The sequence below is a fragment of the Clupea harengus genome, chromosome 5 (assembly GCF_900700415.2).
Source record: "Clupea harengus chromosome 5, Ch_v2.0.2, whole genome shotgun sequence".
NCBI classification, from domain to species: Eukaryota; Metazoa; Chordata; class Actinopteri; order Clupeiformes; family Clupeidae; genus Clupea; species Clupea harengus.
Window position 1 is genome coordinate 9,839,992 of NC_045156.1, and position 21,815 is coordinate 9,861,806.

The 21,815-nt window shown below is 45.1% G+C and overlaps 1 protein-coding gene across 8 annotated transcripts in view; it reads left to right on the top strand.

The window, feature by feature from the left end:
• Nucleotides 1-213: 213 nt before the first annotated feature.
• LOC105909843 (band 4.1-like protein 1) overlaps nucleotides 214-21,815 on the top strand; it is a 92,136-nt gene continuing 70,534 nt past the window's right edge. For 3 of the 8 annotated variants that reach the window (XM_031567636.2, XM_031567642.2, XM_031567643.2), the window contains exon 1: nucleotides 214-446. The gene's annotated coding sequence lies outside the window, so the exon portion shown is untranslated. The remainder of the gene's footprint in view (nucleotides 447-21,815) is intronic. The other 5 variants (XM_031567638.2, XM_031567640.2, XM_031567639.2 and 2 more) reach the window with 3 other exon arrangements.

Below are 21,815 nucleotides of genomic sequence, written 5' to 3' on the forward strand. Positions count from 1 at the left end.
CCATTATCTAGTCAATGGACAACATCAGAGCTCTTTTTGAAAGAAATTATCTAATTTAAACACAAAGACGAAAGTCGCCAGTGGTTTGTCCTCACTTAACCTTGCTTTGATTAAAACTAAGATAAAATCAAATCACCAAGGAGCTTCTAAGAGGTTGAAAATACTTGACATGTTTATGTTGAGGCACAGCTCTCTCTCTGTCACACACTCACACACACACACACACACACTCTCTCTCTCTCTATCTCTATCTCTGTTCCTCCCTCATTGCTTCTGTCCCTCCCTCTTTCTCTCTCTCTGTCGCTCCTCGGACAGCGCACATATTCGCTCCTATTGCCTGTCTTAGAGCAAGACGGAAAACGACTGGGCTGTTCAAGGATTGCACTGACTTGCTTGCAGGGTCCCGCGGAACATCAATGTTCCACACCTGGACGGTTGCTTGACAGGTAAGAAAGAAGCAATATTTATTATTTAGACAGATGTATAAATTCAGTAACTGATTGTAGAAGACCATTTTACTCTCCGGAAAATGTGGAGCTTACGTATAAACCTGTTTCGCCAGCAAATTGTTGCTCTGTTTCATGGTTTAAAACCAATACCGTTGCCATTTTTGCGGTATAAGTTGGTTTTTACTAAATGTTTCTTTCATTGTGATTTCAACTCGGTTGTCAGGTATATAATTGGGCCATTCAGCATGACACGGGGGGGTTATTCCACAGCAAAGGTGAAATCGCCTGCATATCCTTCGGTTTGTGTGGTCTTTGGGGATATTATTTGCTTCCGGACAAAATGCTGATTTAAGGTGGTTATGTAGTTCTACCCTAAGATTTGGCCACTGTTTGCACAATCTAATCCAAGTGTGAAGGAAATGCCTTCAACATATGGTGTGTACGAACAGGGATAGGAATGAGAATGTGTGGTGGGGATGTGACGTGATGGCACACCAGCGGTCAGTTTGCGAAGTCAGGAGGGAGAGACGCTCAGTATTGTGTATCACGATGATGGCTCAGCTATTTCCTTGACAGCTCCTACCTCCCTCCGAACCAGGCAACTGGCTTCTAATAACCAAATGTGCATGGCGAAGCGGTTTGCCTATTAAGGATACGGAATGAGCGAGCCGGACTTGTGACATTCATAGCGTACGGATGTTTAATAGCCAGGAGAGAGCTGAGTGTGTAGTAGGAGCAGCAGCTTAAAAGGCTGAGCACACATTATGTCATCACATGAGGAGAATCGCCGCGCCAAAGACCTTACGTAAATTAAAGATACGGGGAAGTGTAGGTCTGCGCCATTTATTGTGGTTCAGCACCAAAGATTTAGCGCTTTTGTGGCGTGGTTCCAACGTCGTAAACTGCCTTGAAATGGATCAGAAGGATCTTTGTTCCTTCTACATGAAACCTAAATAAACATGCCGAATACTTGGAGAAGTATGGAAACTGTGCAGTGTTAACACCGCTCCAACCTTCAATCTGTTTGCTTGGTTTAACGCATGACTAGATGGTCACATACAGTAGGCTAAGGCACAGAATAATGCAGATTTGAGACAGAAATAATGGTTTAAATATTTGGCAACATATTTCATTATTGCATAGTGTATTATTTCCTCACGTGAAAAAATGGTTAATGAAAAAAAATCTGATTTCAGCTTTGCCGATGGTTAGAAGGTTGCAGATCGGTGTTTGTTTTTAGATGTTCCATTGCCAGTCTCAGTGGTTGCCTAGTAGAGGGACCCTCGAGATGTTCTCTTTCTTGATCACATCTAATTTTACCCGCAAGTCAGGCTGCGTTTGCAGTATTGTAGCAATAATCTATGTTTACGTTACCTCGTGCACACTTCACGGGAAACCCTCTGTAGGTGGTAGCTACACTACGCTTTTCAAGCACCTTGCCTCTCCACAACGGCACCCACGTTGAGACCACGCAGGTGCCTACGAGGGAGATGTAAAGATGCTGTGTTGCTGCTGCTTCCAGTTGTGCGATTTGGCCTGTTGTTTTTGTATGTGTGATGCTGAAACATCTGTGATTGTGGTCAAAGTGCGAGGAGTCTTGCTGAGCTCCCATTTACAGGTTGTCTTTCTGTACTGTGAGAGCCCGAAAGCGTTTCAGTTTGATCCCGAATTTGTGCTGACCACAAACCAGACAAGTGTGTCTGTTGTTGGAAAGATGCTCAGTAGCGCTTCAACGGGATCCATTTCAGCCCTACAACAGCCGACAAACCTCTCTCATTGATCTGTGGCATGTGTCACATAGTGTAAAATTCACACCTCCCTTTGCCACACGTGCTCCTGCTCGAGGTCACTGAGGCAGAAAGGGCAGACATGGGCTGATTTGTTTTTATTCTCTCTCTCTCACATACACAAATACACACTCTTACTGTACACACACACACATACACTTGCACACTCTTTCTCTCACTTTCCCCTCTGTCTCTCTGTCTTTTAATCTTTCCATCACTCCCATGTTCTAATTCTCATTGATATCTGCCTCTTTCACTTCTCATCCTCAGCCTAACCCTCTCCTCTCCTCTCTCCTGCTTTCATGTCATGTTGTAGTAATAGATTCAAACATATCTCTTCTCTCTGCGTTGCTATTTCCAATGGCCTCTAGAGACAGAGACTACCAGTGGAGGGAATCTCTAGATGCCATGCGAAAGATACAGCCATTGAGCAGCAGTGAGCTCCCCTCCCCCCACCCACCCCTGGCACTGTGATCAAGGTGGTGATTAATGGTATTTCATGCCACCTGCCATGGCGCCGGGGGATCGATTTGCCGTGCCACTTTTGGTGGAATTTGTCTCAGTCCAGCTGGCAGGGCAAATTGGAAATTTCTACCCAAACTTGGGCCCTGTCAGGGAGTCGCCTCAGTCCACTCGTTTGATATTTACCCCTCGAGCAGCAATGAAAACCATGCCCACACACCGATACAGACACTCATGCGGAAGCACAGATACACACACTTATGTGAGAGCACACACACACACACATATGTGCACAGAAACATTCATTCACACATAAATATACACATCAACATAAACTCACAGGTACAAATACACATGACATTACTTACACTAAATTATTATACACACACAGACAGACACACACACACACATACAGATACACTCTCAAACTCATAAACACTTATAAGCACACAAAAGTACACAGGCACTCTAACACTAAGACACAGGCTTTTAAACACCTGTGCATGCGCGCTCACACACACTCACACACACACGCACGCACACACACACACATTCTCAAACACTCAGATACTCTGAGTTGTAAACACACACATTCTCCCTCTCCCTCCATGTCTTTCATTCCTTCTGTGTTTTTTGTTTTGGTCGTTTTGTTTTTGCGCTGACAGATTCACACCCCCCTCCGTCTACTGAGTGCGTATGCAAACTCAAACACAAAAAAATCCCACGCCCTCTTGAACACCTGTAAACACCTCCAGGGAGGCAGGCTCAGTCAGGCTCCGACACAGTCACTCTGTTGGCCGATAGTCAGCCAAAGCCCTGCTTCTGTCTGCCCGTGCCTGCAGCAGTGGTCTGCAGTCCACGCCAATCTGGAGGGGATTAATGGGAGTAGATTGACTGAGGCGGACGCTGTGTCAAAATAATCACCGTAATTATTAGCCATTGTTTCACACCCACGAAAGGCCCAGCACTGTGGCAGTGGCAAAGAGGCGATAATGAATGTAAAGAGCAACATGGTTTGTGTGTGTGTGTTGATGCATTTTTGGCGTGTGTGTGTGTTGGTGTGTTTTTGGCATGTGTTGGTGTGTGTGTGTTCTTTAGGGGCTTGCTCTGATACATCCTGGCATGATAATAGCCTCTGGCCTGGCAGTCTCTCCCAGTCAGAAATGATGTCAGAGTTGGGAGTGCTGATTTCCCAATGGCAGCTTACACATTCAAATATCAACCCTCCAAAATAAGGGCTGACATCTCTTTGCTTCGTTTCACCCATGCATGGCTTTGGTGATGTTTGCTTGAGCGACATGCGTGTTGGTTAAGGTCAGTGGCGTTTAGCTGCAAGTATCCCGGGCTGGGGGCGGCCAGCAGTGTCTGCTTCGTATCCCGTGGCTATTATTGCGGCTATCACTCTTAAAGCTGTTAATAAACACAGGCAGTTCCCCCACAGAAGAAAGAAAGAAGCTGGATTGTGGGTAGGGGCTGGCAGCTTTATGTTCTTTTGCATATTTGTAATCATGCAGAGCAAAAGTCTTTAAATGTTTACTCTCGGACAGGACCAGCAGGGGTGTAACACGGTGTAACTATTCTAGAAATGTGACGCTTTAGGGTTTTTTAGGTGTGTTTCATGCTGCTTTGCTCGTCTGAATGTGTTGATGTTGTGATATTTCTTCTCCAGCTCTGTGTGATATGCCTTGTGTAAACACTGCAGCTTGCCGTGATATTTTCAGTGCATTTCCAGACTTTATCAAAAATGTTTAGCCGAAGATTTTCCCTATGAAATCCCTTCTTCCCATTCCCATAGCCTTTGTAGCTCCCGAGCTCCAGTAATGGATTTTTCCCCCCAGAAAGCTTAAGCTGAAGGTTTTTCTTCAAACGGAGGTTGGCAAAAGCATGAGTCACACAATGTAACGTGTAGAGTGGCCTCTACTATAGAGAGCAATAGCGGCAGCGGTGGTACAGGCAGCCACACCAATTTGAGAAAAGATGGCCGCCTTTCCTTTCAAGAAGCATTGGATATCACAATGAATGGCATATTTCATGAGGGACTACTACTACTTGCTTTATCCTCAAAAGCCTTGTAGCATTAAGAAAAAGCTGACCGCAGCAAAGTGGATTCTTATTCAAGGATTGACTGCCTCCAGTGTCAAGAGTGGATTTACCATCTTTATGTAGCTACCTCATTATCCGCGTTTCCACTGTTGGGCCAAGAGCCAGTGCGTGCCAAGGCCAGTTGCGTTTCCATTGTCTCTTCCGGGGCTTCATCGTACCTCCTCGGGGCTTCGTCAGGGCTTATGGCCAGGGGCTTTTGGTCTGCCGATTACCCCTGGGCCAAACGTGGCTAACTAGTGCTTGAGGCGGGGTAAGAGAGGTTCAGCGCCAAAAGAAGAAATCTAGTCACTCTCAGATAACGTACACACTACCAAATAACCTTAACAGATCATCAAAAATTGTATTAGGCACAATGATTTCACATATAAAGGTATGTGGTTTTTGCCGTGGACTACCAGGCTATGCATTGCAAGCCCAGTTTCAATGTGAAACAAGCAAGCTCAAAGAGCATCAAAACATCAGAGCACTCAGTCACCCCAGAATGGGTCATCTCAAAGTGCTCAGTCATCTCAGAGCAGAAAGTTGTATTGAACAATTTTCTTAAGGTGAAGTTGTCTTTTCTTGTCTCTTTCAGCCTAAATCTTTCAAGCTGAGTTTTCTCTGACATTTTATACTATGAGCTGAACCAGCCGCCATCAACTTTTTAACTATGAACTATTATTATAGAATTTAATACATTTACACCAATAGGCAATGTTGCTAACCCAAATTAATCCTTATGTAGAGATCTCAGACCAAAAATTTACATAATGCTATCATCCTTCACATATTATCATGCCTCCCTTATTGGCTAGGACAGAGGCCTGGTGGCAGCTGTTCCTGGTAGATATGGATCCCTTCCTGGGCGCTTCTTGACACACACCACCCAGGAAACAGGCATGTCAGTCAGCCTGTGTCAATCAGAACAGCAAGCCCGCCATTAACCCCCCCCCCCCCAGCTTCAAAGCTGCTGTCTGGTGTTTCAAAGCAAAGGTGGCACATCTGTTCAGGTCAAGGTTCCTGCTGGCACAGCAGTGTGTGTATGTGTGTGTATGTCTCTGCATATGTGTGTGTGTGTGTGTGTGTGTGCTTTGTGTTTGCATGTTTTAGAGAGTTTACCTTGTATATATGTGTGCATATTCATAAACACAAATTAATCTGCATGCATTTACAACCTTAGCCGTTGTGTTTGGGGCTATGTGTGACCTTGACCATGTGACTGTGTTAATATGCGTGTGTGTGTTAATATGCATGTGTGTCTGCATGCCTCCTGTGTGTGTGTGTGTGTTAATATGCATGTTTGTCTGCATGCCTCCTGTGTGTGTGTGTGTGTGTGTGTGTGTGTTAATATGCATGTGTGTCTGCATGCCTCCTGTCTGTGTGTGTGTGTGTGTGTGTGTGTGTGTGTGTGTTAATATGCATGTTTGTCTGCATGCCTCCTGTGTGTGTGTGTGTGTGTGTGTTAATATGCATGTGTGTCTGTCTGCATGCCTCCTATGTGTGGGTGTACATGTGGGCGAGTTGTCACGGGAATCCAGTTTATAGCAAGCGGTTTATATGGCGCTGCCATGTTTGTTACTGTCACATTAACTTAATTACACTGACTCACATCCAGCACACCATTAGATGTAATGACACAAGGTGTACATTTCATGTGACTAATTTAAGTGAATCACGCACATGTGCCACTCCTCCAGGATCGGCCTCCTGAAACATGGGAGAGAAATAGCATAGCGCTACTCGCTAATGAGTAGTCCTGTCTGAACACACCTGTCAAGCAGAGAAGTGTACATAATTCAAATTCATAGTGTAAATATAATGTGGCCATGGTATTTTACAGGAAATGTGGCTTGCTGTATTTGAAAAGACTTCCTTGGTATGTGTGTGTGGCATGAGTTTGTCCTTGTGTACTATATGTAATGTTATTTGTAATTTATGTATGTGTTTTTATGTTTGTGTGAGTGCATGTTTATATATGTGTGTATGTTTATATGTGTGTGCGTGTTTATCTGTGTTAGCATCTGTGTGTGTGTGCTTGTTGAATTACAACATAGGCCAAGGATTCTCACATGTATTTGCAACTCAAATCAGCAGACATCAATCAGTGCAACAGTGAGCACGACACAGGAGGGAATGGCTGTCTCCCATAGGCAGTGTTTTTCCTTGCTTCAAGTCTTTCTCTCTCTCTTCCTCCTGTCTTTTCTGCTTATACTCTCTTTCTCTCGATCTATCTCTCCTCATCTCTCTCATTCTCTTCCGCTCATTTCCACTCTTCTCCCCCCTCTCTCCATTTCTCCATCTCTCTCCATCTCTCCCTCCTCTGTCTTCGACTCTCTCGGGATGTTTACTTAAGCATCCTCTCTGACACTTCACCTCCATCCCCCTGTGCTGCCACTTCATTTGAAATGCATCAGCAGCTGTGAGTTTGACACTCTTGGGCGAGCCAATCATCACCGCACATGACCGCAGAATCCACCCGCTAACATATTCATGACGCTCTGTTATTCAGCCCAAGCTGAAGCGAATGCTGCGATGTTTGTTCGAGTCTTAGGGGGAGATCAGAGATACGGAGTGAGTGAGTGTATGGTGTGTGTGTGTGTGGGGGGGTCAGTGTGCGGCTGAGTGAGTGTATGGTGCGTGGGGTGTGTGTGGGGGTCAGCGTGCACGCTAGGAGTGGCTCTCGTCGCTGGCTTTGCCCCTGTGGAATGTTCCCTCGCCGTGTGTTTGCGTAGACGGGGCGAATCTGGTCACGTTGCAGACAAACGGAGGACAGAGCTGTGAGGCTCAGTGCTCAGTCATCACTGGGAGTACAGACCCCAGCAGTAGCAGCAGCCAGGGGACATGGATCTGGCCGGCATCAACGCCAGATCAGGGCCGGATCAGGGCAAAATCGGGGCAAATTCTGCTATCCACACAACTTTTGGGATGGAACAACAGCATTGTTCCCAACCTCACACCAGACACAAAATACCAGACAGATTTCATTTCCTATTAAACCCCCACAGGCTTCAGTCATTAGAGGGGGAATTGGTGATGGCATTGTGATGTCGTCCCTTGTGCAGCATAATTCAGAAGTTAATAAAGCATGATGGACTGCCCGCATCTGTCATCATTCAGTGTTTGGGGCCACTTTGTTGGTCTCAATTGAATATGTATTGATGGAGATGAGGTGCCACTTCAGTCATCACTGAGCTGTGTATTTCATTCCAGTGTGAAGACTCGGTCATGAAAGATGTGGGAAATGAAGCCTCAAAAAACCTCTGGTTGTGTTTGGCCTTTAAGCGTTTATATGAAATATTGTTGTTGATAATCCTATAGCTCAACTGCTGTAAGTAAGGTAGTAAGTAAGGTGCTAATAACGTTAATGCCAAGTGCGTTCCAAGTGTTCCCACAGATCACACCTTACACTGTCAAGTTATGAATCAATAATTATGTATGCTGGAGATCAGCAACTGTCACTGTTGTTATGTTGCCAACTGTCACTGTTTTTGCCATTTTATGACCTTCTCACATTCATCTTCAACAAAAGCTCCTTTTTGTGTCACAATGTTTTCCTCACCCCAGAGACATCGCCACACCATTCCGTATCCATAACAAATGCGCCGCATTTTGTTATTTAGAAAGAAGATGCCTCTCTGCGGTCCTCACAGGTTTGTCAGCAGACTGCTGGTCGGCGAGGAGCTCGCTAATGACTGGAGCGCCGCCAGCCAGGCAAGGGGCCCGGAGGGACACGTCACTAACCTCCTGGGACCCCAGTCACCCCTAGCATGACTCCCCCACTCACACCCTCTGTCATGCCACTTCTCATGCCCTCCCTCGCCCCCCCCCCCCCCCAAGGGGGGCACTCCTCCTGTGGCTCGTCTCTCCACGGAGGCTATTTTTGGTACGACTCCGAGGCAATGTCTTGGAAATTATTGTTGGCAGCAGCTCCTTGGTTTTAATATCTGCTGTTAAATCAAGGCCCCATGTCCTCTTTAATATTTGTTATGCTGTAGATGGAGAAAAGTATTTCTGCCAGAGAAGGGAAAAGGTATCGGTTGCGCTGTGTCATCGGCTTCTCAATGTGAAGACATTTGGTTGGGGTTCCCGCAACGTGAAAAGCTAAATAATTAAGGTTTCAGTTGCCTATTTTGGGGGGGTATGAGAGAGACGTGTAAGCTGAAACTACACAGAATCGGGAAGATCTTTCTCCTAATGGGAGAAAACAGTCCACAGAGTCGATGGATCTGAAACAGATCGGATCTTCATCTGACGCTGGTGCGCTGGAAATGTGCTCGATCTGGGCCAGATCCGACCAAGAGACGGCTTCTCTCCGGGACGGTGTCCTTTCTGAAGGAGAGCGGGCCACAGAGGCCCTGGCTTGTCTGAGCCACACCGCTCTGTTTTACCCTCATGCATGTGACTCAGTGAGTCAGCACTTTCAGGCGAATGTCTTCCTTGTTCGCTCCTAACTGTGGAATTAATCCGGCCCTGCTCTCATGTGGATTCACACTGCCTGCTCAGGGCCTGATCTACCACAGAGTCAACTACTATCGCACATCTCCTCACACACTTCTTCCTCTCTCATCCTCCTCCTCTCTCATGCTCCATCTCCTCTTTGGTCTCTCCTCCTTCTAAACAGACCTTACCGTTTCCCCAAGGGGGCAGGCCTGGAACTCTTCATACCGTGTGTGTGTGTGTGTGTGTGTGTGTGTGTGTCGCTCACCAGTATCTGCTTCACGCTTCGCTGTCTGCAGCCATGCTGACAGTGCACTCTTTTCAGCCACATTGGGGAATGTCCTCGCTGTTCTGTGCTGTGGTACAGTATAAGCTAGCTTTGTTGTTGGTGGGAGGGGTAGTGTAGTGCCGAGCGGTTTTAGGCTTATGGGGATAGGTGTGCGAGCTTGGGGGATGAAAGCTTGTCTTTGTGGTTGTCTTCTTTTGAAGTCAGTCTCGCCAGAGCTGTGGGTATCGGAGCAGCGATTTTTATGTTCTGCACACAGCACTACCCTGGAAAGGGGGGGGGAAAAGAAACATACAAGATTTAATTACCTTGTCAAAAGATAAAGGAGGCACAAGTCTCTCATTGGCCCCTGTGTAAACAGGGACATTTGATTATTGCCACCGCATGTTTTTGTTTAAGAGATCCTTAGGAGTCCCACAGGGTCCCTGTTGTAGAGCTGCAGATCCTCCTCAGCATGCAGGTTATAAGACACGACAGCACTATGTGATGGCTTGCTCTAATTGGATGGTTGACTGGCAATCATAGACTGGAAGCTGCTCTCCTCTAGGGGTCCCACTGATAGCTCTGCTCGTTTTCTCGCACAGTGGTGTCTGTTGTAGATGTTTGTTGTTCATGCAGTCGTGGCGACTCCCCGTCCCTCTGGGGCTGCTCTGTGGCTCACAAACTGGCTCTACTGGTTCTCTCCAGAGCTCCTCTGTACAGTATCGTTCCTTGTTCTTGTCTGTTGGCCAATGATGAGATCTCCAGTGGATTGAGCGAACTGGTAATAGAAGGCACAGTTGCACAACATCATTTTCACACAAGCTCTTCTCCTCTCCACAGTACTGTGCTTTATAGATTGTCCTTCTTTTCTAGGCTGTATCATCTTTGCTCTATGTATCATCTCATGCTCTATGTTCACAGCCTATGCTAATATTCAAACACCCTTGAATAGGAGCTACGTCTTAACCTAATGTGCACTGGCTTTTCAGAAGGTCGCTTTTGCGGTATGCCTTTTCCATACTAATGTCAGTGAGGGCTGTGTAATGGCTGTCTTTTCAATGAGCTACTTGCAGTATGCCTCTCAATGCAATGCTTAGAAAAGCAGGTCAGGGATTATTATTATGTCTCTTTGTATGTGTAAGGCATATTGTCCATAGCAACTGCATGGTGCAGCTAAGCTATTTTACCACTATGTGTGTTTGCTAAACTGAATGTGTTAGCAAATGTGCCTTGCTTTTAGCTGTCTGGTTTTTCTCTCTGTCGTGGTTGCTTTTGTGATATGTGCTCTAATTGTTATATTTGTATGTGCAGAACTGCCTCGACCTTACTGTTGCTCTGTCTGCATTAGAAATTGCAGTTGAAGTCCTCAGGTTTTTTTATTCCCCCACAAGTCAGCTTCAGCAGCAGGATTCTAATGAACTGCCTAGCACGATTAAAACAGAGCCAAAAAGCTTTCATCACATGAGATTAACAAGCCGCTTTGTCTGTGTGAAGCTTTTTTATTTTAGCTCACAGGTGTTAATGTATGGAGTATTTCAGGGCCGTGTTAATGTGGTGTGCCTGCTAATTTGGCTGCTCTGTTTTTTTTGTGTTGCCATTGTGATTGTTATGCACTGTTGGGCAATGGCACTTCTCCCTGTACTGGCACCTGCATGCCAAGCTGCAAACATACTCTCCAAAATAGACCTCGCGCCATGTCGTCATCCACACCATCGCACCATCACTCTCTGGCTATTGTCTACGGTGGCTGTGAAGGAGCAATATAAGCAAGGCACCATTTCCACAACATTGCTATTGCAGTGACATTACCATAGCTGGACTTAACGCATTAGCAGTATATTGATTTCTTAATGAGGCCATTTTTACGGTGTCCATTGGTGACTTTACATAGCTTGACTTCCTTTTGGGTGTCATCTGTGTTATCTCTGAGCCCATCACCACGGGCAAACGCATAATCTTACCGACCTTAAAGAATGGCCGCTGATGTAGCCTGTTGTGGCAGCTCTTTTGTGGAATCACTGCTATTGACTTGTCTTTTGTGGACTCTTCACTAAGATGCCTGACACTGCTATCTCGCGCAGTACTGGATGCTGACCCCCTCTTTCAAGGCATTGATTCCTGCCACACTGGCTTGCGTATCCGGGTAGCATGGGCGTATGTGCGCGCTATTGATAGTGTGATGCCATCTTCTATACTCTTTCCCCTTTAGCGCTTAGTGCTCCTCTGGCTAAGCAGTGATCCTAATAAGGAGATGAATGGCGCTTTACAAAAAAGTCAGTCATGTCGAGCCAAAACTGGAGCTATGCTCAAGCTCTGCCTTGTCAGAGAGAAGCCTGTGTTTCTCTCTCTCCCTCCCATACTGTGTTACACTCTCTCTCTCAATCTCTGTCTCCCATACTGTGTTACCCTCTCTGTCTCTCCCATACTGTGTTACCCTCTCTGTCTCTCCCATACTGTGTTATTCTCTCTGTTTCTCTCTCCCATACTGTGTTTTTTTTTCTCTCTCTCTCTCTCTCTCCCATACTGTGTTACTCTCTCTCTTTCTCTCTCACTTTCTGAGTTTCTCTCTATCTGTCTATATATATATTTTTGTATCCATTTTCTTTATGTATTTATGTTTATGTATGCTTTATGTATCCTTCTTCTGATGGACTCATCTCTCCAACATCATAAATCATTCTGTCTGTGCTCTGTCCATTACCTCCTCCCTCGTTCTCTCTCTTCCCTTCTGCCCAAGGCTACTCCTACAGGCGTGCCACATTCCCACAGGCCTAGTGATGTCACAGTGGGAAGAAAGGAGAAGAGGGAGAACAGAAGAAAGTGAAAGGTCAAAGACAGAATTAAATAAAGTTGCCATAAACAACAAATTCTCTTTCCTCCAGCTTCACTCACCAAGGGAATAAATGAAACTAATGGGTGGAAAAGAGAGGGAAAGAGAGAGGGGGAGTAGAGTTACAGAGATAAGGGAGGGGAAGAGAGAGAGAAACAGGAAAGAGGGAAATACAGATACAGATTAGGGATAAAGAAGAGAGAGAGAAAGAGGGAGAGAGAGAGAGTCCTTGTGGAGATCCTGTAGCGTCCTATGAAAAACTGTGGATTATGACAGCCCTCTTGTCATTGTTTTCATTAAGTAGGGTGCTCTACGACATCTTAGCCTATACAGTGGATGTGCCAATCACAGGCCAATCGACAATTCCCTAAGAGTCTAGGACATGTGTATGTTTAGGCTATATATCCCCTATCTTCATATATACAGTATAGAAATTAGAACATTATTTTGTTCTTTGGCTGTTCCTCTAACTCTGTCCATCCTTTCTCTCTCTGTCTCCCTCTTTTTTTATATATATATATATAGACCTGTTTGTCCAAATTGCGCACTTGTGATTTGTATTGGCAATCTTTTGTCTTCATTCCTGCTCTGAGTGTCTCTGTAAAACTCTTTTGTTTGGTGAGCTGGAGGAGGCAGAATGGCTTTGTCAATTTTCTGATGACAGACAAAAGCTTTGATAACATTGATTAGGACTAAAAGTGCTCTCTCACTTCTTTGGAAAGTCTTTTCTAAGGTAAAGTTTCAGAACAAATCTCTGTACCCTTGAAGTACCACACTAAACTTTGTCGGTAAGACATTCTCACTTTGACATACTGACATTGGATCATGTCCAACTTCATGTTGACTTCATGTCACCAAATGACAACCGATATTTGTGATGGAAAATCCTGCACAATGTTAAATAAAAGGCAGGAAAACTAAAAAATGAAAACTCCCATTTTCTCTCAAAACTCCTAAAACTAACTAATTAGATGTGATTAGATTTGTATCCAGAATAGAAAATGATTTGAATTGACTGAAGTCCTTACTGGATTTCCCTCAGATATGCTGATGACAAAGAGCATTCCATTTACTCCAGGCAAACCCCTGTCTTCATTATAGTAAGAGGTTTTTGTTCCTCTTTAACATCAGCCCTTTGTTACATTATGCATATATTATTTATGAATATTTTAGCTTACAAGAATCCTATAGCAGTCATTACAGATTGTATGTTAAGACGTGATGCAAAAGCTGTGTCTCTCTTTGTCCTGATTGACCGCAAAACCAGCCCCAGAACGGTTTTCTGATTGGGGTTCGGTATAATTGTTTTCGACACGGGTGTTAGAGTGCATCCCTGGGTTATTCTTGGGGAGAGATCGCAGACTCCCCTCTTTGCCCTGTTATTGTAAACCTTGGCCAGAGTAATTACTCACATTGTTACTCTGTGATGAAGGAGGCTTTGCTACAGGGTCAGTTTTATTACACACACACACACACACACACACACACACACACACACACACACACACACACACACACACACACACACACACACACACACACACACACTGTGATGAAGGAGGCTTGGCTACAGGGTCAGTTTTATTATACCGCTCTCCCTCTGCAATCGAGCTCATAGCTCTGTGCGGTTAATTATGCAGCAGAGGGAATATTTAGTAAACATAAATAGGAGATTACCTTCAACGTATGCACATACACTGTGCTTCCATCCTGATTTGGGGTTGTATTAGTTAAGGCTCACAGAGTGAATCAGACGGGTTATTTTGTAAGCCTATAAAGCACTTCCAGGCATGGACGTTAATTAAAGAGACCTTATCACGGCAGTGCGGAGTGGGAAGGGGCCGCGGAGACAAGCAGCGTTTAATTTCAGTGAGAGAGTTTTCGTTTCAGGAACCCACGAAAGGGAGTGCGAAAAGGGCGTCAGCACTGGGGATTCGGGGCGTTGGTTTCTTGGAAAGAGATCTGCATGATTCCACCGAGGTGTTTGCTCAAACAGCCTACAGGCGCGCAGATGTTTGAGTCAACACCTGCGGCCATCGCCTCTGCCTGTGCCAATGCCAGAATACAGTATTGCTTAACTGTCGCTCCGACAAAAGTGAACCATCCAGTCGAGTGTAGATATGCATTTTCAAATGCACACTTCCGTGTTTTCTGGGTTATCACATGCCATCTCATCGAGTGAAGATGAGATGTAAAGTATAGCTTATCAGGCCAGTGGTAGATTACATCGAAAAGGCTGATTTGAATAGCACACAGATGGCTGACAGCTCAGTGGCTGGGTGTCTGCTTATCCTTTTCCAGCCTGGGCTGTCTTCAAATGGGTTTCCATAGCGAGTGCCACTCATTGGAAAGGCCTTGTGCTTCATCCACCCCACCCCCCAACCCCCCTTGACCCAGTCTGAATTAAATTGAATAAAAAAACCTTATCTCAGTTCTTAAGGCGGCACAGGAGGGAATATTTCCACAGAGCCTCGGATCCCCTGCCGGTCCGTGTCTGCCTGTACGCGTTTCCACAGCAACCAGGGCTGATTTTCATCTTACAGTCGGCCGAATTAACGCTCGTCTCGGGCGCGTTGTCAGCTCCTGGTGGCTGCTTTGGCAGCTCAGATGGGGAGGGAGGCTTATTTGGCTTGTCCTGTGAAGGACAGCAAGTAACTGTGACAACTAGCTGATCAGCCGTTGGCTAAGCGTAGACATCTCTGAGGAAAAGATACTGCACACAAGAGCAAAAGAGAGTCTGAACTAACTTAGAGGAGTGTTTATCTCAGAGGCCCAGATTTGTTTGAATGATCAACATTACATCTCATTCAGAATGTAAGATGCCGGTGGGTCAATTCTAAACGTCTCTCGAACAGCATCAGATGCATACATATATTTTCCATGTATTGGTGTCTATCATCGCTATGTTTATGTGGGTGTATTACATAGTAGCCTATCTATTGGATCAGAAGGGGTCTGAATCAGAAAGACACTGCAATCTTAATATAACCTGGATGTCGTTCAGTCTTAACCCCATAAATCTTACACGATAAGTCCTTAGAGGGGACATTGATCATTGTATGTCTTTGAGTGACCATTAGTCCTGTTTTTTTGTGTGTTTACGACAGGACAGGTTGTTGTGTTTGAATGTCCTCGAGTCGTCCTCTAAATTGCGCACTAATGACTGCTCAATCGTTGAACTCTGGGCAGATATCACACTCAGGGGAACGTTCAGACTGGGATTTATTTGAAAGTTTCGACACAGGAAATGACCAGGATGGTAATGCAGATGAGTTTCATAGAAGGTCAACTCTTGCAAAGTTAAATACAATTTCCTATGAATGAATCAATTCAGTGAAGGTTCTGTTGCCAGTTCAGGAACTGAGCCGAGGCTAGCCGTCGGAGACAAAGACTGCGGTCAAATGTAAGCACTAACTCGTCTTTGCAGCCAAGGCATGACTGGATGACACGTTTGGCTGTTACTTTATGCGTTATAACCTCATCTCGGCTCTTTCCTCAGACCCATTAAAGATGGGTGTACATTAGCCATGGCGTCCGCCTGTTGAACGCATAGAAGAGTGAAATCAAATCTCATAAAATATGTAAAGTGATTAGCAGGCCCTTTCAGGACATTAGAGCCAGGCTCTTCCCAGCATGCGTTTGGTGCACCTAGGGCTGCGTTTCTAGCATTACAGTGGCCTCTGCCTGGCACATTAAATCTAAGTGGAGTTGATTGACATTTAGTCAGTAGCCCCTAGCCAGGCCCTGTAATGCTAATGCTCTGCTGGCATGGATAGCACAGCATAAGCAGAAGTGGCATCCACTCTGATTAATGGGCCTGCTTGAGATGAGAAACATCCAGTCTTACCCATAAGCCATCTCTGTTGAGATATATGATGGTGGATGCATTGTGACCTCGTTTTGCCTGGCAACAAACTCTTTCTTTGAAGTGACATGAGAGTGAGCTCTCTTTACACTGTAGTGAGGATGACTGCGAAGCCCCACCTTACTCATACAGCTGCTGATTTACACTTTAGTGAGGGTGACTGCTAAGCACCACCTTACTAATACAGCTGCTGATTCTGAAGCAGCTCTGGCAAAGACATGGCTCTGATCTGGGCTGGATCCGCTGGTTGTGTTTTGTAAAACTTGTGAAATGTATTAAATATTCTCGTCCTCGGGTATTCAAACCAATTATTTCAAACCCTTGATAATATTCATTTCCATAAAGTGTGCTGTCTTGACTTTGAGAAACCCGGACTTTTGGGGAGGGAGATACTTTGGAGGGAGCAAGCGTCTAGGTGAGCCGGTCAGTATTTAGAACGTGGTGTGCAGGCCGCTGAGTTAGTTGTAAGTTGAAGTGCCTAATAAACTTGCAAGTTTGTGAATTCCACTACATTCCACCACACACACACTCACACACTGACACACACACACTTGATCTCTCTTCTTCTTATCGTTTGGCTGGGCACTGTTTAAATGGCATTTCAGCCAGTGAAAGCGTGTGTGTGTGTGTTTGTGCATGTGTGTGTTTCTGCGTGTGTGTGTGTGCTGGTGTGGTGACTAAGCCCCTTAGGCGTGAGGGGGACAGTGGGATTTTTTAGGTCATTTTCAAACACTGCCACTCCTGCCTTGTGTCAGCCAAGATATATCTTCTCTCCCACAACCCCCCTCCTCCCCGTCCTCTTTCTCCCAGTCACAGACGTGTGGAGAAACAGTCTTTCATTCAGCTCAGTCCCATTCAACTGGGCCACACCATGAAGCGCGTGCCGCTCTTTACGCTGCCAAAGAGAGGAAAAAGAGAATGAAGGGATAAGAGAGAGAGAGGCGTGAAAGGATGAAAGGTGTGTTTGTGCTTTGGCCGCAGATTGTGGGGTAGCCCAATGGCGTGCGTTGTTGTCTGTTGCTGTGATGCACAATGGGTCTTTGTTTTTCTGGAGGGCTGCCCGTGTTGTTGCCTGTCTCAAAGTCACTGGAGGCCCCTGGTGTAACAGAGCGTGTTTTTCTCCTGCGGGCGTAGTTGAATGATCTATGAGTGACAAACTGTCAGTTATGTCTCCGGCTGTCGACAGTGATACTGGACACACCCTCGAGCACATTGTCTGCATGTAGTTCGTTTGCACATAGCAATTTCACCAGTCACAGTGGAAGCAGCACTTGGAAAGGTTTTTCAGCAGCTGTTGATTGCTGGTCATACTAAAAAAAAAACGTTTGAAACAGGCTCAGCAACGGAAGTGAGACCTGATACCTTCACAGTGTATTCAACAAATGCAGTGAGTATGCAGTACGTGCAGTCCTGTACTTTTCTTTTGCTGAAGCTTAGCTTCCAGAGAAAAACGCTAGCACTGCCAAAGTCAGAAAACATACTGATCAAACTGATTGATTCTTCACCTGTGACCCACCCCTGACCCAAAAAATCTCAATCACATTCGTCTGAATATATAATATTCTCTATTGGCTGGCATGTTTCAAGGCCTCTGTTCACCACTGGGTTTCCCCCCCCCCCCTCGCCGCACCCCTGCTTTACTGTAAGTTGTAAAGAGTATAAATGTAATGGTGGCTGATGTGTAAAGTGGCGATGTATAAAAACGCAGACAGGTTCAAAGTGCTGCTGGTTTAAAAGAGTGTTATGATGCACTTTCCTTAACCATCACCTGCAGCTGTGTTCTGGGCCATGTCCATTCTTGGCAGGACGTGCCACTAAAGCGATGTGTGTGTGTTCTCCTCTTATCGAGGTTTTTCTAGACTCGTAAATGTACCGAAAAAAGATTTCAAGTCAGGGATTTATGTCTCATTTACTACAGGTTTTTACAATGCGTGACAAAACTCTGCTCAAAATGCTGTCTTATTAGGGAGACTCGGCTGTGGAAAGCTGCCTATGATTCAGAAAGACAGTGCCTTGGCCTAGTATGCTGCAAGATAGATTATTCATGATGGATTAGCAATGCAAGGGAGATGAAAATGTCTGATTTGAATATCTTGCCCAAAAGAGAAAAAAAACACCTCTCAGCGGACAGACTGACAAAATAGAAAGCGACAATCCATCAACAAAAGGAAAAGAAGCTGTGGAGAACAGGAAATTACTAAACATGAAAACACCAGTGGCACCCTTTCAGCTATAGTTGCTCCGGTCCTGCAGTTAAGGTGTACACCTACCCAGAGTGAGAGAGTGAGAGAGTGAGAGAGTGAGAGAGTGAGAGAGTGAGAGAGTGAGAGAGTGAGAGAGTGAGAGAGTGAGAGAGGGAGAGAGGGAGAGAGGGAGAGAGGGAGAGGAGAATTATGGGTAGTTGATGTGTGGCAGCATGTGCTCTTTTTTCTTGCCTGAGCCTTGTGATCGGAGAGCATGACGTTTTTACCACCCAGCTGCACACAGTCATTTGTATGCTTGTTTGTTTATTTATTTATTTATCTGTTTGTTTGTTTGTGTCTTTATTTATTTGTTGCTCACTGCAGCCGTTTTAATGACTGGGCTTAGAGGATGTGTTCAGCGAATGGAAAAGATTCCAAGTGGGATGTCACATCATTTGGCTCTGTCATAGCGTTGTGAGATGACGTAATGCACTGTGATGTGACACAAGGTGATATGAGGTGCTGTTATGTGGTGCCTGATCAGGTGAATATAATAGAGGAGCTGCACCTGTGATGTGTGTGTGTGTGTGTGTAGGTGTGTGTGTGTGAGCGAGAGAGAGATGGTAGACATGGCCTTCTCCTCTGTCTCGTGAAGTGTGTTTGTTTATCCTGCAGAAGCTATCTGCACACACACACACACACACACACACACGTGCACACACACACACATGTTCACGCATGCATGCACACAAACACACACACAAACACACAGCTGATGAATGGGCAGTTGTGACACAAACAGCATTATCCTGCAGAGGTCAATCAGGTCAGCTGTGTGCCGCAGTCTGGGGGAGAGGAGGAGTGTGAAGAGACGAGATGGGAGAGGAAAGGAAGAGAGAGAAGAGGAGAGGAGAAGGTGGACAAAAAGGAGATTGGAACAGGAGAGGATAGAAGGGGAGATGGGAGGAATAGTGATGACAACAAAGGAAAGGAGAGACATGTACAGGACAAGAGAAAAGAGGAGAGGAGAGAAGGGGTGAACAGAAGAAAAGGAAGAGAAGTGGAGGTGTGAAGAGAAAGGAGGGATTAAAGGGACAAGATAAGAAAGGAGAGGCAAGGACAGGCCAAGAGAGGAGAGAATAGAATAGCAGAGGAAAGAAAAAAAAAGGAAATGATAAAAGAGAAGGACGAAGGAAAGGAGAAGACATGATGAAAAAGAAGGACGAAGGAAAGGAGAAGACATGATGAAAGAGAAGGACGGAGGAACGGAGAAGAGAAGGACGAAGGAAAGGAGAAGACATGATAAAAGAGAAGGACGAAGGACAGCAATGGTTAGAGAAGCGGGGATGAGAATGAACAGGAGCGGAGAAGAGGGGAGAAGAGAAAGGATGGGCAAGGAGAGGAAAGAAGAATAGAGAGAAGAAGAGTGTAGAGGATGGGAAAGGAAGAGGTGGAAAGGAGAGGAGATGTGCACTGGATTGACTGTGAGCCAGGGTCACAGAGGATGCTGCAGACCTAAGTGAGATCACTGGGGAGGTGGAGGCCTCAGGTAGACACTCAGGATGGGTGGTGTAGTGTTACTGTACGCGCTGCACTACACTACACTGCAGCTACCTCCCCCACACACACACACACACACACACACACACACATACACACTCTTTCTCTGTCTGTTTCTCTTCACACACTCACAGGTGTACGCACGCACACACACACACGCATGCATATGGATGGTGAAGGTGCCGCAGTGGTATTCTCAGTGGGAGGAGAACCACAGTCAGAGTGGAGCCTCTGCTCAAACTCCCATAAATACTGCAGTGGATTTGATCTCGGTGTGTGTGTGTGTGTGGGGGGCTCTGTGCGTGAATTTCTCTGCCTGTTTGTGTCTATGTGTGCCTGTGTGATGTGTGTGTAGGCATACATATGTGTGGGCATGCTTATTTGTGTCAAGGAGAGAGAGAGAGAGAGAGAGAGAGAGAGAGAGAGAGAGAGAGAGAGAGAGAGAGAGAGAGAGAGAGAGAGAGAGAGAGAGAGAGAGAGAGAGAGAGAGAGAGAGAGAGAGAGAGAGAGAGAGAGAGAGAGAGAGAGAGAGAGAGAGAGAGAGAGAGAGAGAGAGAGAGAGAGAGAGAGAGAGAGAGAGAGAGAGAGAGAGAGAATTTGAATTTTAGTAAAAAACTTTATTTACATCATCCATGTTCCATTATCTTTCATCTATAAATATGAAATAAGGGGAAAAAAAGTAAAAGAAAATTTAAAAACAGGGCAAATGTGCGAGCACTTTCTCAACACATATCCATATATCAATTCATAAATACTAACAGAGCATAATACCTCTGTGTCCCCATACACTCACAAATCCATCAATAAATTTCATTGCAGAATACAATTAAAAATCGATCATCATTCTGGACTTGACCAATTGCCTCTAGGCAAGTACCCACACAATTGACATAATCAGGTGTAATATTCAACAATGGAAAACGATCTTCATCATCAGAAAACACTGCATCATTATTAAAAGACTGTACCATAGCCTTTTCTCTTTCCGTTAAAGTATCCTTGAGCTTGTTTAAAAATGGTGTGACAATTCGCAAAGACCTTATTCCTAAAATTGATGATAGATTTTCTGCATTATTTAAAATTAGCCCAGCCACAGTCACAAGGTCTCTTAACGTGTTGACACCCTTATTGCTTAGGATGTTATCCAAAGATGGCATCATTCCTGCTGAAACATCCAAACGTGCCCCTCTAATTAAAGGCTCTTGCAAAAGCCAGCAAAGAGAGGAAGAGGCTTCCCTTTGTATTTTAAACAAAGAAAGCACTTTAAAAACTCCACAATAAGAACACGGTAGTCTCTGGGTAGATAGTGTCTTCGGGTCCATTAAGAAAAGAGAACGATCCATGTCCAAACCTCCTAGACTCCTCAATAGAGTACATGCAAGAGTCCTCCACACTGTCATTTGGTCCATAGAGTAGTCCTTGTAAAAACTGGAGGCGGAAAGCAGCAAATCTGATGAACTAAAAACTTGCCCACCTTCCTCTTTTGGCAAGAATAAAACACTTTGGGGTATCCAGTGTAACCCATAAATGAAAGAGAGCATGAAATCAAATAAACAAAAACAAATAATAGACACAAGACAATACATTTACAATGTCTCATTACCATCGTTTTCATCTGCCTGCTGATTGATCTTTGTCAGTAATTTATTGTCTATAAACCTCTTGTTCAGTAAAATTACCTTTTACCTGCTTGAAATGCTGAACTGACGCGCAAAAGGCTTTTACATGTGGAAAATGCTCTTCCACTTTGACCCCTCGGGTATTTTTAGTGGACCCCAAGAAACTTTTGATCATCTTTAAGGTATATTTAATAAGAGAAGGGGAGCATGAAGGGTAGTCTGAAGCATTATCAATGTCAACAAGCAAAGTATCTGATCTATTTTCATTCGCAA